This window comes from Pinus tabuliformis, chromosome 3_1 (assembly GCF_031772625.1).
Source record: "Pinus tabuliformis cultivar Carrire ecotype Pingquan chromosome 3_1, CPIR1, whole genome shotgun sequence".
Lineage (NCBI taxonomy): Eukaryota > Viridiplantae > Streptophyta > Pinopsida > Pinales > Pinaceae > Pinus > Pinus tabuliformis.
Window position 1 is genome coordinate 979,678,537 of NC_142301.1, and position 16,099 is coordinate 979,694,635.

The following is a 16,099-nucleotide window of genomic DNA, read 5'->3' on the forward strand; positions in this document are numbered from 1 at the left end:
AAATTCTTGCGTCCCTATCTCTGTTATGCTTAAACGCTGTCCATTGTGTGCCATGTATGCATCGATTGCGGAATGACTGTTGAGTAACCAGCGATCACTGGTTGAACGTTTGTAGTTTGAACGCCCGTATGTAATATCGCAATTTGCTGTTAGAATCTAATTGATGACAGGGATCAGTTAAATACGCATATATATGCAACGATTACTCCTTGAAGCCCTGCGCCCTACCAAGTTAAGATAGACTGCGGCGAGCGTGTTAAATGATAAGTTTGCTACATGTCCAAGTTGTATGCGTTGGCATATTGATTGAGAAATTAAGAATAAGTCTGCTATAAGTCTGCGTTGGCATATGACTTTGTCCAGAATTTAAAGAAGGGCTGCTATGTGTGTTAAACTAATTGTTCAAGTAATGTCAGGGAAATCTAATGACTGATTTGCCCAACATAGAAGGAACGGAAATTGACCAAGCCGTAGAAGAGATATCTGGACGATTAGGGAGACTGTCATTAGAGCCTGCATCCCCACCATCATTAGTGGTATCAGAGCCCACAACTGACATTGAATTGAATCTCAGGAGCAGAAGAAGGATGGCCTTCAGAGTTGGAAGAGGACGAGGACGTGGTGGAAGAGGACGACCTGCTGCAAATGCTGAATTATTTGAATCAATGGAGGAGCTGCGAGCTAGAGTGGATGCTTTAACTACAGGTCGAAATATAGATGATGGAGATGTCAGTGAGCCTAAAGTTGAAGCTGCTGAAGAGGAGGAAGTTGTACAGGTTACGCCTGAGATGAGATTCTTCCAGTCAGTGTTAAAATCCACAGCTAGGCCATGGAACCAATTAGTACCAGTATATCAAGGAGGATTGAATCCAGAAGAATTGATCGACTGGATCAACAGTATGGAGAAATTCTTCGATTACGAAGAAACAGAGGATGAGAAGAAAGTGAAGTTTGTTGTCACCAAATTAAAAGGCCATGCAGCACTTTGGTGGGATGGTGTGCAGGCGGAAAGGAAGAGACTTGGTAAGCAGCCAATCAAGAACTGGAGCCGAATGGTCGCAAAGTTAAGAGGTAAGTTCTTGCCAAGTAATTATCAGCAAACATTGTTTAGACAAATGCAAAATCTTAGACAGAGAGCTTTAACAGTAAAGGAGTATACAGAGGAGTTTTATAAAGTGAGTATAAGAGCTGGAGAAGCCCAAGACACAGACGAGAAGGTGGCTAGATATATGAATGGCCTCAGAATAGACATTCAGGATGAGATAAGCCTACTGTCTCCTAAAACAGTAGAGGAAGCTTATCAGCTAGCGCTGAAAGCCGAGGAAAAACTCATAAGGAAGCAGTATGCCAGAGGGGAAGGTACTTTCAGAGGAAAAGGAAGTCAAGGTGGTAGAGGAGGATCTACAGAACCTAAAGAAGGAGCTAGCAGTAGCTCAACCCAGCATGCACCCACAGGAGGTGATGCAAGCGGCAGAGGGAGTTTTTCCAGAGGAAGAGGAGGCAGAGGAAGAGGCGGAGAAATAAGATGTTACAGATGTAACAAGCTGGGACACAGAGCTTTTGAGTGCCCAGAGAATGCAGACATAAAGCAGAGGAATGCAATTGTTGCCCCAGCTGAAGAAGAAGCACCAGCGGTAGCGGTAACAGAAGAAGAAGATGCACCAGAAAGAGGAGAATCTCTGGTGATTCATAAAATCTTACTTAAGCCAATGAGGGAGGTGGCTGCTGAACCGCCGCAAAGGAAAGCTTTATTTAGGACAGTATGCAAAGTCCAAGGGAAATGTTGCCAGATGGTTATTGATAGTGGCAGCACTGATAATTTGGTCTCTACAGAAGTAGTGGAGAAATTGAAGCTGAAAACAACGAAGCATCCAACACCGTATAAGGTGTCATGGTTACAAAAGGGACATCAACTGTTGGTAAGTGAACAGTGTGAGGTGGAATTTCAAGTGGGCAAGTACAAAGACAAAATTGTTTGTGATGTGATGCCTATGGATGTGTGTCACATATTGCTTGGAAGGCCTTGGCAATATGACAGAGGAGCCATACATGACAGAAAGAGAAACACCTACAAGTTTGGGAAGGATGGTATCAATCATACATTGTTGCCTCTGCAAGAAGAAGATGAGCCGAGACAGAAGACTAATTCAAGAACTCTGTTACTTGGGAAAAAGGAATACCTGGAGCAGATGATAAGTAGGCCGTTGAGTCGTGAAGAGGAGATCATTGATGATTTCTTGAGTTATTGGGCAAAGCCAGATTAGCTGGATAATGTAGTTGATACTTTTGATGTGGTTACAAGGGCTGAGGAGGATATGCAATCTCGTGAAGCTGCTACAGCACAAGAAGAAGTTCTTGTGGATGCAGAAGAAGTGGACCAGTCTGTAGCACGGATAAGTGAAGCAACAGTTGAAACTGTTGAACTCTGTGATTTTCAAACTGACAGTTTGTGTGTGAATGCAGGGACTGTAAGTGATGATGAAATGCTGCAACAATGCCATAAGGAAATTGCATTGTTAGAGTACTGGTTGGAGAATCCAAGATATGACAGAGAGATTGCAAGTGAAAAAGTTCAGTACAGGGGACAAGAACAAGAAGGCATCATGGATAGTGTCATGAATTTTGCTAAGAATTCGGATCAGCATGCTGATATGCTGGCAGAAGAGAAGGACAAAACAGAGCAACCACTTGAATTATTGCCAAAAGAAGATAAGGCACAACAGCCTTATGTTTTTAATTTTAACAAATGTTTTGTGAGTGCAGGTGATGAAGAAGACAATCCATCACTTGGAATGGTCTTAAGGGAAGAAGAACTGTTGCAGAATGAGGATAAGGCAGTTATACAGAAACTTATTTCCATGGGTGACAATAAAGAGTTGGCTTGCTTAAATAGCCAAGAGAGAGCTGCTACAATGTTAGAAGATGAGGCTACAATGTTTGAAGAACTTGCTTTGATTGGAAAAATCAATCAAGATGATGTTGGACAATTACTAAAGATTGCCAAAGAAGGTGGTGAGCCAAAGAATGTTGCAGAGGGTCAGGAAGTTTGGGAGGCAGCAACATCTATAATGACAGCTAGAGCAGTTATGGTGACAGTGGAGACAACATTGACAGCAGCAGAAGAGGCACTGAAGCCTTATGGTTTTTATTTTAAAAATTGTTCTATGAATGCAGGTATTGTTGCCGGTGCTGAGAAACATTTGACTCAGTTGAACAGTCAATTGAAGGGAAAAGAAGTTCTTTGTTCCAGAAGACAAGAGGGTGTGGATGATCGGGTGGTTGTCAGAACAGAGACCAGCATAGAGGTAAGAAGTCAGCAGGTAGCAAGAAATCAACAGCTGGGAGATTTATTGGACCAAGAGATTGAAAACATCAGAAAATTGATGACGACAGTATCCTTGAAGAGGCCAACAGTAGTAAAACAAAGGAGAAGCATCAAAAGAAAGATAGCAGAAGGTTATGAAGGCTTAGTCAGTGCGGCGATGCAGCATAAAGTGTGGAGACCTGGAGAAGAACAACAAAATCAATGACAAGTGGAAAATGGCAACACAAGATATGGGATCCAGGGAAACATAGATCTGAACACATGATCAGGAGATCATGAAATTTTTCTACCTTGGGAGTCTGATGCGGGAGCATAGGACTCAGAGGGAAAAATCTCCCAAATTATTCCAAAAAAAAATCCAAAAAAGTTTACAGGCAAGGGAGTGGGGTCCTTTAGCCTGCAATTTCTATGTTTTTAGTTAAAAATTAGAATAAATATAGCAATAAATCATGCATTGTAATAAAGCTCTCAGGCTTTAAATCATTCATGTTTTTTTCTTGTATCGGATAAGAAGAGAGGACTTATCCTTAGAAAAAAACAAAAACATAAAGTAGAATAAAGGCCAGAAAAGCGCTCAAGCGCCTGAGCAATCACTTTAAAGACAAAAGCTATGCGCTTTGTATTCAGGCTCTGTAATGTATATATTGATAGATGATGAATAAAAGAATCGGTGTTGATGGTTCTAGTTTTCACCGTATAAAACTGTTGTACGTTAATCTGTTTGTTTTTGGCGTTTTTTTTTCCAGCGCATAAATTATGTATGCGTTAACTGTTAACGCTTGGCTTCATGTGATATAGATGGCCTGAATCTATTGTTATGCGGTGGTTTTCCTTTGAAGACATACCGCGAGAGCGAACCCTGTCCTCACTAAATTCTTGCGTCCCTATCTCTGTTATGCTTGAACGCTGTCCATTGTGTGCCATGTATGCATCGATTGCGGAATGACTGTTGAGTAACCAGCGATCACCGGTTGAACGTTTGTAGTTTGAACGCCCGTATGTAATATCGCAATTTGCTGTTAGAATCTAATTGATGACAGGGATCAGTTAAATACGCATATATATGCAACGATTACTCCTTGAAGCCCTGCGCCCTACCAAGTTAAAATAGACTGTGGCGAGCGTGTTAAATGATAAGTCTGCTACATGTCCAGGTTGTATGCGTTGGCATATTGATTGAGAAATTAAGAATAAGTCTGCTATAAGTCTGCGTTGGCATATGACTATGTCCAGAATTTAAAGAAGAGCTGCTATGTGTGTTAAACTAATTGTTCAAGAAATGCTAGGGCAGTCTAATGACTGATGTGCCCAGGATAGGAGGAACGGAAATTGACCAAGCCGTAGAAGAGATATCTGGACGATTAGGGAGATTGTCATTAGAGCCTGCATCCCCACCATCACATGTTATAGTTCTGGTGACCATGAGCATATAGAAATAACCATTTCTTATAGTGATATCCAAAAATGATCAATGTCAAAAAAATTATGATGTGATTTTTAACACTTCTAAATTCCCAAAAAATCATTTAAAATTAAATAAATAAATAAATAAATATATATATCTATATATATATATATATATATATATATATATATATATATAATTTTTAATGAAATTATAATTTTTTTAATTAGTATTTGTTTTTTTTTTAAAATAATGATTTTACTCACATTTTAAAATAAAGCATAGAATTGTATTATGGTTAATTCCTAATTATAATATAAATATTTTTTCAATTAAAATATGTCACACTAATTATTTTATGTTTTTTTAATTGAAAATGTTTTTTTATTGAAAGATTATAAAATTGCTAGATTCCCTTTTAACCTAGATAATTAACTCATCCAAATTATAATGTATCACTATTGAAACTTTTTAATGTAAAGAGTATTTTTGTACTTTATGTTTTAAATATTTTAAAGCATTGTGTTTATTAGAATATGTCAATCTTAGTTTGCTATTTGTTTTTAAAGTTAAAAATTAGTCAAATTATAAACAAATATACAATTAAGATAAATGTAGAGATATAATATAATATCCTATTCAATATAACATAATATAATATCTTATATTAAATGTATAGAATTTATTAACATGATATTCAAATTAAGAAACTTTTTGTTACAAGTTTTTTATTAATTTTACATTGTTTTATTATTGTTTATTGTTTTATATTTTAGTATTTTAAGGTATATTTTTCATCATTCTTATGAAATTTAGAATAAATTAGTTGGAAATATAAGTTTGAGTGGTGTAGTTTGTAAAATTTCACTAGTCTAGTAGGAGTTTTCTAGACAGGTCAAAAATACAACTTAAACAATAAAAAGCTACATTCTCACCAAAATTGTATTGTGAAATTTCAATAAAAAGAAACATAAAATAATTAGAGTCCGTCATATTTTAATTGAAAAACCATTTATATTATAATTAACAACTAACCATAATACAAGTCTATGCTTTATTTTAAAATATTAATAAAATCATTAATTTTAAAAAATTAAACGAATACTAATTAAATAAATTATAATTTCATTAAAAATTATACTGGAAGATTTTTAATTTGAATATATGTTTAATAAATGCTATAAATTTAATATAATATAAGTTATTATATTATATTGAATATGATATTATATTATATTGCTAAATTTATTTTAATCTCATATTTACTTATAATTTGACTCATTTTTAACTTAAAAAAACAAATAACAAACCAAGATTGACAAATTCTAATAAACATAGTGCTTTAAAATATTTAAAATATAAAATACAAAATTACTCTATATTAAAAAATTTCAATAGTGCTACATTATAATTTAGATAAGTTAATTATCTAGACTAAAAGGAAATCTAGCAATTTTATAATTTTATAATCTTTCAAAATAAAATATTACATTCAAACAATTTTAAATGTTCTCTAACGTTTTTCACTTTTAAATAAAAGAATTTTAAATAGTCTCAACTTTTTCATTTTTAAATTAAGTGAATGTCAATTTTTAATATTAATTAATTAATTTGATTTACTCTACATAGTATATGTTTTTGCGTGTCATGTTCATATTAAATATCATTTACCATTTTTAATTCACCAGGTAGCATTTAAACAATGGGTTATCTAAATGTGTCACGCATTTTATATAATTTATTTAAATGCATCAGATTTAAGCCACTAATTATATATCTTAGTTGTTCACTTTAATAAAGGTGCACTTTTTAAGGTCGGGGTTTAAATTAAAAAGGAGATATTATACCATGGTTATATCCCAAATCTATAACCACTTCCACTCATAATATCATACATTAACTAAGGTATAATACTTAAGGTTTGAAGGTTCTTGAAGCACTTGATTGGTAGCTTTGGATAATGCTTCGGACGCAGCATATTCTTGGCATATTCGCTATCCATAAAATCTACCAGTCAATTATTAAGGAAACACAAAAGTCAATAAATCTCTTTTCCTAATAGTTGATATATATAAGCTTATCGGCAAATTAAAACACTGAATCCATTAATTTTTCTAAAGCTCATTATATTAAAATTTTATTTTAAATTTTCATTTTTATTAATTATAAAAATAATTAATACCTGAGTTAAACATATATATTTTAAAATACATGTAAAAAGATTTTTAAGTATGGAGATTCACTCTTATTTTATGGAGTTGTCTATAATGCAACTTTTTGGAGATTCTGGTGACGGAATCCGGCCGAAGAAATTGAGGTTAAATTTTGATTTGTTGCAGTTAAAATGGTTTTTTAACTGCATATTTGGATTCAGCACCTTGGAAAACCCCTGGGATGCTTTGATTGTGCAGAAACTAACTATCAAACTTGCGATTCCAATAAATTGTTGCCGGATTTTGACCAGAAAAACCCACCAGAAAGGCTTCCAAAAAGTCGCATTATAGACAACTGCTTATTTTATCATATAAATAATTCTTCTTACAATATCATGGGCTAATATCATGACTTATCAATACCATATGCCCAATATAATATGTATTGATATGATATTCTCTTTAATTAATTAAGTTGAGATAAATTAATTAAAAAAACATAAGTAAGTTGGAGTTAAATCTTAACCCTTGATATGTGAATACTATGAATATTTCAATATATTCCATGAAGGTCAAATCTCTACCATTCAACTAATAATTATTGATAATTAAAATTCTGGAAGACCAATTCAAAAATAGACACACATATTGACATAATTAATTTTAGATTAATTTAAAATATTAATGTTAACTTGATTTATATTAGATGGTTGGGAAGAACAAGTATTATTTTCTTCTTCAACATTGTCAAAATGTTTTGAATTTTTTTATTGTATTAAATCCATTTCTCAAAAATTAAAACATCTGTATTCTTTATCTAAAATATAAAAATAATTTTAATTAAAATAATAATAATAACAATTCTCATCTCTTTGGAATAGCTCAATTGACAATGATTATGGAAATGAAGTCTCACCAAACTTAAAATCTTGAATTCAAATCTTATACTAACCACCCAATCAAAATAAAAAATTAAACATAATAAAAATATAATCCTACTAAACTTACAAAAAATAATTAATAACAACACGCATTATAAATTTAAATAATAATATCATCTCCAGAAATTTTAAACCGAAATATTATAATTCTTAAAAATATTCTTAACTTTTAACCCAAAAAAAAAATAAAACTCAAAAACTTTATCAATGTTTACCTTTTTGTGTACTACTTTATGTTTATCTTTTTGTATGCGACTTAATTTTACTAGATAATAGTAAATTAAAGAATGAATATATTATTTTATACCCACCCATATTTCAGATATACAGATTATGAGATAAAGTATGCCTTTTTCCTTTAATTAAAAGTAACGGGAATTGATTTCATATCATTTTTTCCTTCAAGTTAAAGTTTTTATTCTTATGATTTTTATTTGATTTATATTTAAAGAAATAAAAAATACTTAATATTTAATATATAATATTTATATTTATATTGTTAATTGTGTTTTTTAAGTAGTTGGATAGAATGGTTATTATTATTTTTATTTATATTTAAATTTTGATTTGTAACATGATGAGTTATAAGACTTAAATAAATATTATTTTAATAACTATATGCATATAAATATTGTTGTACTAACATCTAGTCTTGTGAATTCTTAAATAAGTATATTTTTGAGTTAGCCTTATATTAACATTCTCGCTTTAACTCTTAAATTAAAAAAGACTTATTTATTTTCTCAAGAAAAAATATGATATTCTTCACTAAAATTTAAGGAAAATTAAATCTAAATATTAAAAAATTAGTATTTCATTTATAAATTTAAATAAGATTTTGAACTAAATAAGATTTAAAATTAAATATTTTTTAATAATTTTTTTGTGAAAAAGTTAAAAGTAATGTTTGTATAGTACTATTTGAAATATAATATATTAATGTATTATTTTAATTAAATTATATTTGAAATATAATATATTAATGAATTATTTTAATTAAATTATATATTTTAAAGAAACTTCTCCTTATCTAAAAGATGATATTTAAAATAAGTTAACCCACTGTATTTTGTTAACATAACATCTTGGTAGGAAAAATGAGTAAGGTTCAAGGTAACTATGACCTAACACTCAACTAATTTAACTAATCCATTAAATTAAAACTATAATTTTTTTTTAATAATAAAAAAAAAATTACAGATGAAAAAATCAAAACTTTCCACGCATAGTAGTTCAAAATCAAATTATATTTACACCATTCACATACACAATAAATTACAATCATGTTTTTTTTCCTCTGATCCAGTATTCCTGCCAGCCAGAAGAAAGGGAGTCCGCCCACTTGAATTGAAGACTTATCGTGAATTCATGAGATGATAGTAGTAAGTAAAGGCTAGCTCTAAGCTATAACTGATAGCTGCTACCAAGCAAGCGAGGGAAGCTTGTCTTCCGGCAAGCAATAGAGTGGAGTTATTCTCAAGTAAGCACGGATTTTCAATACCTCATGATAGCGAGTAGTTCCATTCTTGTATTCAATAAAGAAGGGAGGGTTAAGGAAAGTGTATGCTCTGTAACAAGTTACCCTTTCATCCGCTATCACTGAATTCGAGTTTCTTGTTCATAAAGAGTAGTCAGACTGGAAAGCACGGAAGACAGAAGCACTGGAAGCGAGCGAGGAAAAAGGGAGACTGACTACTATCAGACTATTGGATAATATTACATGATATAAGATGGTAAGTAATTATAGCGACGAAATGAGCCAAGTGAAAAACACTTGGTAATATAGAGAATGGTAATATAGATCTTAATATCTAGGGCTTACCCTAGCTGCTAACTCTACTCTCGGAGTCGAGGGGGTCATAGCAGAACGAGGGCACGTATAGGACCCAGGGTTACCATTTGGATCTGCTGAGGCCGAGGAGGTCAGGGTAGTTGTTCAAACACTGGATGCTTTATATAGATAGAAGATCGATGGAGCTACTCTGGAGCCAACCGAAGTAAGTGCTAGTGAGGGGGTAACACGATCTCACTTGCATGATCATGGATGTTTCGAAGGAACCAAATCCGATTGAATGAACGTTCATTACTGGTCTTTTCTTAGAAGTTTATGGATGGAAAGGGATCGAGACTACTGGAAGCGAGGACGATCGGAGACCAGTTACGCTTCCCTCACCATATGAATAGTGAGTGACCCCTATGAAGAAGTAAGGGCGATGGCGGCCCGGGAAATCCTATTCTCTTGGCGGAGGTTTTTCAAGATTCCCCTTCAATTTACTTATTGGGTGGGGGGGCTTTTGGTCGAGCACCTAAAGGTCCTATTATAGCATTTTCAGGACCCTTTAGGGGGCTCGACTGATAAGGATGCGTAAGCAGGCTCGACTGTTAAGGAGAGGACCCTCACCATATGAATAGTGAGTGACTCCGTCCCTTTAGGGGGCTCGACTGTTAAGGAGAGGAGAGGAACTTCAATCAATTTATAAATTTACTTTTCTAAGTAATTTTTCTTCTCTCGACGTGCTCGTTGCTACAGTCAACTTCAATCAATTTGCTAAATGTCTTTTCTATTTCACAACTCAATCCAACAATAAGTGTAACGACAGAGACACATCCTAACACGGTATAGTGTATTCATTATCACTTATCCCGTGTATAAATGTATTTTTAGTTAAAAATATTTAAAAGTGTATTCCATAAGATATGATATAAAAATATATATGTATTTTTAATGTTTTATATTAAATAATATATTTTGAGGAAATAGAATAGGTAATTTTTCATGATAATAATTACAAAAGATCTTATATTTTTCAGGGTACAATATGAAATTAACAATTAAATAATAAATTATATGTATATTTACTTAACAATTACTCATTGAGACGAATATGTTACAAAATGGGATTTCAACTCCAGTGCAGCGTAGTAACAATTTCTTTTAACTATTATTCATGTCATATTTGGTTGGAAAATGTTTGGAACATCACATTCCACTCTCTCGGACAAGAGTGTGATTCTAAATATCTAGCCAATATAATGGACCCACAAAGAGAAAGTGTCTTACAACTAAGATTTGAGTTTGGATGGGAAGGCTAATAACCTCTCCTCTTAACCACCCAAGTTCAACCTAATTGGTAATATATTTACCAATATAAATATGGGATTCTACATAATTTATTCGGGAAGTCGTATGGATATGAGGTTTTTAATTACAAATTTTCATATCTATTCGGAGTTTGAATTGAAGGTCTACAATTACAAATGCATCATTTTTCTTCCATCCCACTTTTATGAAAAATGCATATCCTTCTCATAACCTTTATTCATATGGATGAGAGTCATAAATGCAAACATTCTCATGGTCCACATTGGTAACAAATGCATATTTTTTTCCTTCAATCCCACTCTTATGAAAAATGCATATCTCTCTCATAACCTTTATTCATATGGATGAGAGTCATAAATGCAAAGATTCACTTCGTGAAATTGAGTACATAATGAATGTAAAGATGGGAATAAAAAATACACATATTCATAACAATAACAATTGGAAGTGAATCTCTCTCTCACACACACATACATCTCAATTATATAGAAAATTACAAAATATATAATTATTGGGATTCAAAAAATAGCTTAATAAGAATAAATCATTAAAATATTTCCTATATTTGTATATTAAAACATTGTTTATTTCCCCAAAATTTACATGAAACAAGTACATATATTAGCATGTTGTTTCTTTTCTCAAGAAGGTTACGTATACCATGAAAAAAGTAACAATGTGATTAGTATTCAATCATAATGGGAAAAGTATTTCATTATCTCCATATGTGTAAAATTTTTGAAGTGACCATCCTATATAAAAGATGTAATCCAAGCACCATGATTAAATCCCAAACTAGCTTTTGAAATACCATCCGCCATGTTGTTTATGTCCTTTTATATCTTACACAAGGAGATATCCCAAAAAAGTTGTAATCTACATTTGTATATTATCATCAAGGGCTTGTAACATGAAAATTATGGTTTGCACTTCCTTTTTAATCCATTTGATGAGAAGAGAGACATACCAAAAAAATGAATGTGTTGGACCCATGTTCTTGGGCTAGTTGTAGAAGTAATTCCCACTTTGAGGGATATATTGTAATATGCCCATTTTGATCCCCTATTTATTGTGTAATTAATTATGTTAATAATGCTCGGATTGACATGTGCATGTGAAATGGGTTAAACCCATAAACAATATGTATGCATTTTTATCTTTAATGTAAAATATTGAATAACTAAATGAATGGTGGAGCACCTATATTGACCGTCATTCCATGTGTGGCAACAAGTGAGAAGAATTAGGTAAAGTGTTGCATGTTGAAATTCCCTTACATGGAATTTTATCACTGAGCTAAAATTAAAAATATAGTCTTTCTCATTTCCCTTAGAGGTCAATTAATTAGGAAGTTGTCAATTGACAAATGAACTTCCCATAATATTAGTGGTAGTTGTAAATTTTACCAAACCATCCCTCAAAGATATGGACAAGTGCCCATCTAGAAATTTCTTATTTGATCCACAAAATTGTTATTTTAACTAATTAAATTTCATTCTAAAATGGGGATAATGAAGTCAATTCAATAATAGAGTGTGCGATGTAGATGAATGAGTTTGGGAAGGAAAATAAGTGGAAAATGTGTGAGGAAACATTTTGGTTGGTTTCAAAATAGTGAGGGACTGTTAGTGTCATTTTCCCATTAAGGAAATCAAGCATAAGTGTACTTAACACAAGATACAAAAGAGAGTTGTGTTTTTTGTTGTTTGTTGGGAAACCATGAAGGAGGGGACATCATTAAGGGACTACTAGGTCAGTGAAGGAATTACCTTGCATTGTGCATGCTAGTTGAGAAGGGTGAAGGAAAACGTTATTGTTTTTTTATTATAAAAGAGATAGGTATTCACGTTTCCATATTCTATTTCTAAGTGAAATTTCCATTGATTGCATCATGGTCAATCTATGGGGTGGCTAGGTGCAAAATAATTAACCAAAAAATTGAGCCCATGGTTGGGTGGAAAAAGGCCCCACCTTCACCAATTGTAGGAAACTTCAAATTAAATTAGATAAGTGTTTTTGTGCCTTAATATGCTATGCAATTTTTATTTATTATAATGGAAATGATGCTCATGGAATTTTAAATCATTTATTTCCTAATGAATTGTGAAATTGAATGTTCCTACACACAACTATATGCTTGAATTTTATAAAAAGGGATAAATATAAGTTTTTTGTTAAAAATTCCCCTTCATTTACTTGAGGGATAGATTGAATATTTTGGCTCTATGAACCATTGATTCATTTTCCTTATTTTGTGACCTTATTTTTATCCAAGTAAATACATAAGTTTTACTAGGAGTAAATATTTCAAGCATGACACAAAAAAATTGTTGGGTGTGTGTTATATTCATTGCATGACTACCTCCATTTGCTTTACATTGCACTGGGTGTAGAAGGGCCAGAAGTCACCACTATTTAGGAAGGTTGTGGGAGGGGGAATCCCCCTGATCCAGGAGTTCATTGATCTAGACTTATGCAGGAACACAAAAAATACAAATATATACATAAACATAGAGATGCGACATAAATAAAACTTCATTTCATTAATATCAAATAACTGAAATATTCTTACATACAGAAATGGAAATAAACTAGCTCGGGCGATGGTAACTTATCTCTGAGAAGAGATGTGATGCTACATTCCTCTGAACTGTGTTACAATGAGGTTCAAGTGCTTTTTTATTATTAAACAACAATAGAATACCCTAAACAACCAAAACCCTAACACTAGGAGATGGAACGCGAAGAGTTTGTGGGCCCCGATGGGGTTAGTTGGGTAGCCAAATTTCCACGGTCATAACTTGGTCATATTATCTTCGTTTGCCGCATACGACACCTTATTGGAAATATCTCTCTGATTACTATAGGATTTTCCACAGGCTCGTAGTCGTAGGCACAGGCAGCATGGGGCTACTGCGGCCTTAAAAAAACACCATTTAGGAGGGTCAAAATTGCTTTGAAAGTTCAGGACCCAAAAAAATGCTAAAAATAGTAAACGTTGTTATAAACAAGGAAAATGATGAAACCGACTGGAGGTCTAGGTTGAATAGGCAAGTGACCACCAATATCCACTTGGATCATTCATAGGGTGGTATAATCCCCCCTACATAGGGGAGTTGCAAGGGGTGAAAATTCCCTCCTACTCAAGAAGTGCTTAAGGTGGCAGAAACCCCCCCCCCCCCCCCCCCACAATTGGGGTTTCAGGGGAAACATCCACAGAGTATTATTTTTGGGTATTCTTTTTGCATCAATTTTTGGTTATTTTTAACACAAAATATTCACTTTTATCAATTTTGTGGTGCATGGTTATTTAACTCATGGTTTTTAAATTTTGATTAAGGAACTACCATTTTGTTCTAATCTAAGGTAAATGGGTTGATGGTTTATGGATTTCATGGAATATACATATATTTTTTATTCTATTATTGTAAAGAAGAATATAGTGAAAAATATTTCTAGTTTTCCTAGTATGAGTTCCTAGGGTAAAATCTATTTGTTAGTTTGTGTGTGTCATTTCATCTTTTCTATATTATTAAGAATCTATTTTGAATAATTAACTGGATAGATTTAATATGTACATTTGGTATGAGAGAAGTTTTGGCTTCAAGGGGATTCTTTTGTGTCTAAGGGGTTGGACTCGAGCTTGTGGTAGACCCTATTATAGTGCAAGACCTATGGAATTGATTCTTGTAGTGAAAGGAAATGGTGACTAGTTCAAAGATAGATATTGATCAATTTAATGTGTAGAGCTTTGAGATTTGGAAGATCAAAATGGAAGATATATTGGTGGAAAAAGAGTAGTGGATTTTATGGACTTGGGTATTGCACCAACAAGGAAACTGACAAAAGATTGGTCCAAGTTGGATTGAAAGGAAAAGAGAATAATATAGTTTTTTCTCTCATATTTAATATTCCTAAATGTTTCAAGAGAGGATACAATGAAAGCGTCGTGGAACTGTTAGGAAACCAGCTCACAAAAAGATAAAAAGATAGATCAAATGCCTTAGAATTTAGCCTCTTCGAGGGGGCAACCTCCTTTACATTACACAAATGAACAATTATTCGATGATACAAATGACAAAACCTCCTTTCTATATATAGCAGTCTAAGGGGTCACAATATAACCAAGCCAACCTAACAATAATAATATAAAGGCACAAAAATAACAATAGTGGGATTCTATGGGGCACAATAATAACAATATGGGGACAATAGGGGTGCAACAATAACAATAAGGGATACAATGACAATAGTAATGGGGGAATCACTAGTATTATAGGGACCTAACATGCCACTCTCCTTCAAAAAAGTGTTGTCCTCAATGCTTGAGTAGTTTTGGGTGATTCTGTAAAAAATTCTCATCCTCCCATGTGGAATCTTCAACGGGTAAGTTCTTCCACTTGATGAGATACTCTTAAATTGATTGATTTCATAGCTGTCGAGTTCTTGTTTCTTTGACTGCTTCAGGTTCCAATATGATTTTTCCTTGCGCATCAAGTTCTGACAATATTGTTTGAACTTGAATCTTGTCCCCTATAACCTTCTTTAAGCATGAAACATGGAAAACTGGGTGCACTCAGGAAGCTGCAGGAAGTTCCAATTTGTATGCCATAGTACCTATCTTTTGCAACACCTTGTACGGACCATAATAATTTGGTGATAATATATTATCCTTCTTAGCTTGCTTGAGGGACATTTGTTTATATGGTTTTAGCTATAGGAATACCCAATCACCTACATTAAAACTTCTTTCACAGCGATGTTGATCTGCCTGTTGTTTCATTCTATTCTGCGCCAAGGTAAGGTTATCCTTTAAGAGTTGGAGAACTTGTTGCTGATGCTTCATGTGATCTTCCACTGCTTGAACCTTAGAATTTTCTCTTAAATATGATGTGATGGATGGTGGATGATATCCATAAAGTGCCATAAATGGGGTCATTTTTGTTGCAATATGGAAGGAAGTGTTATACCACCATTCAGCTAGAGGAAACCATTTGACCCATTGTGTCTATTTATCATATACAAAGCAACGAAGATATCCTTCCAAACATTTGTTTACTATCTCAGTTTGCCCATCAGATTGAGGATGATAAGATAAGCTATGATCTAACTGAGTCCCAGGACAACAAAATAATTCTGTCCAAAAGTTTCCAGTGAAAATGAGATCTATGT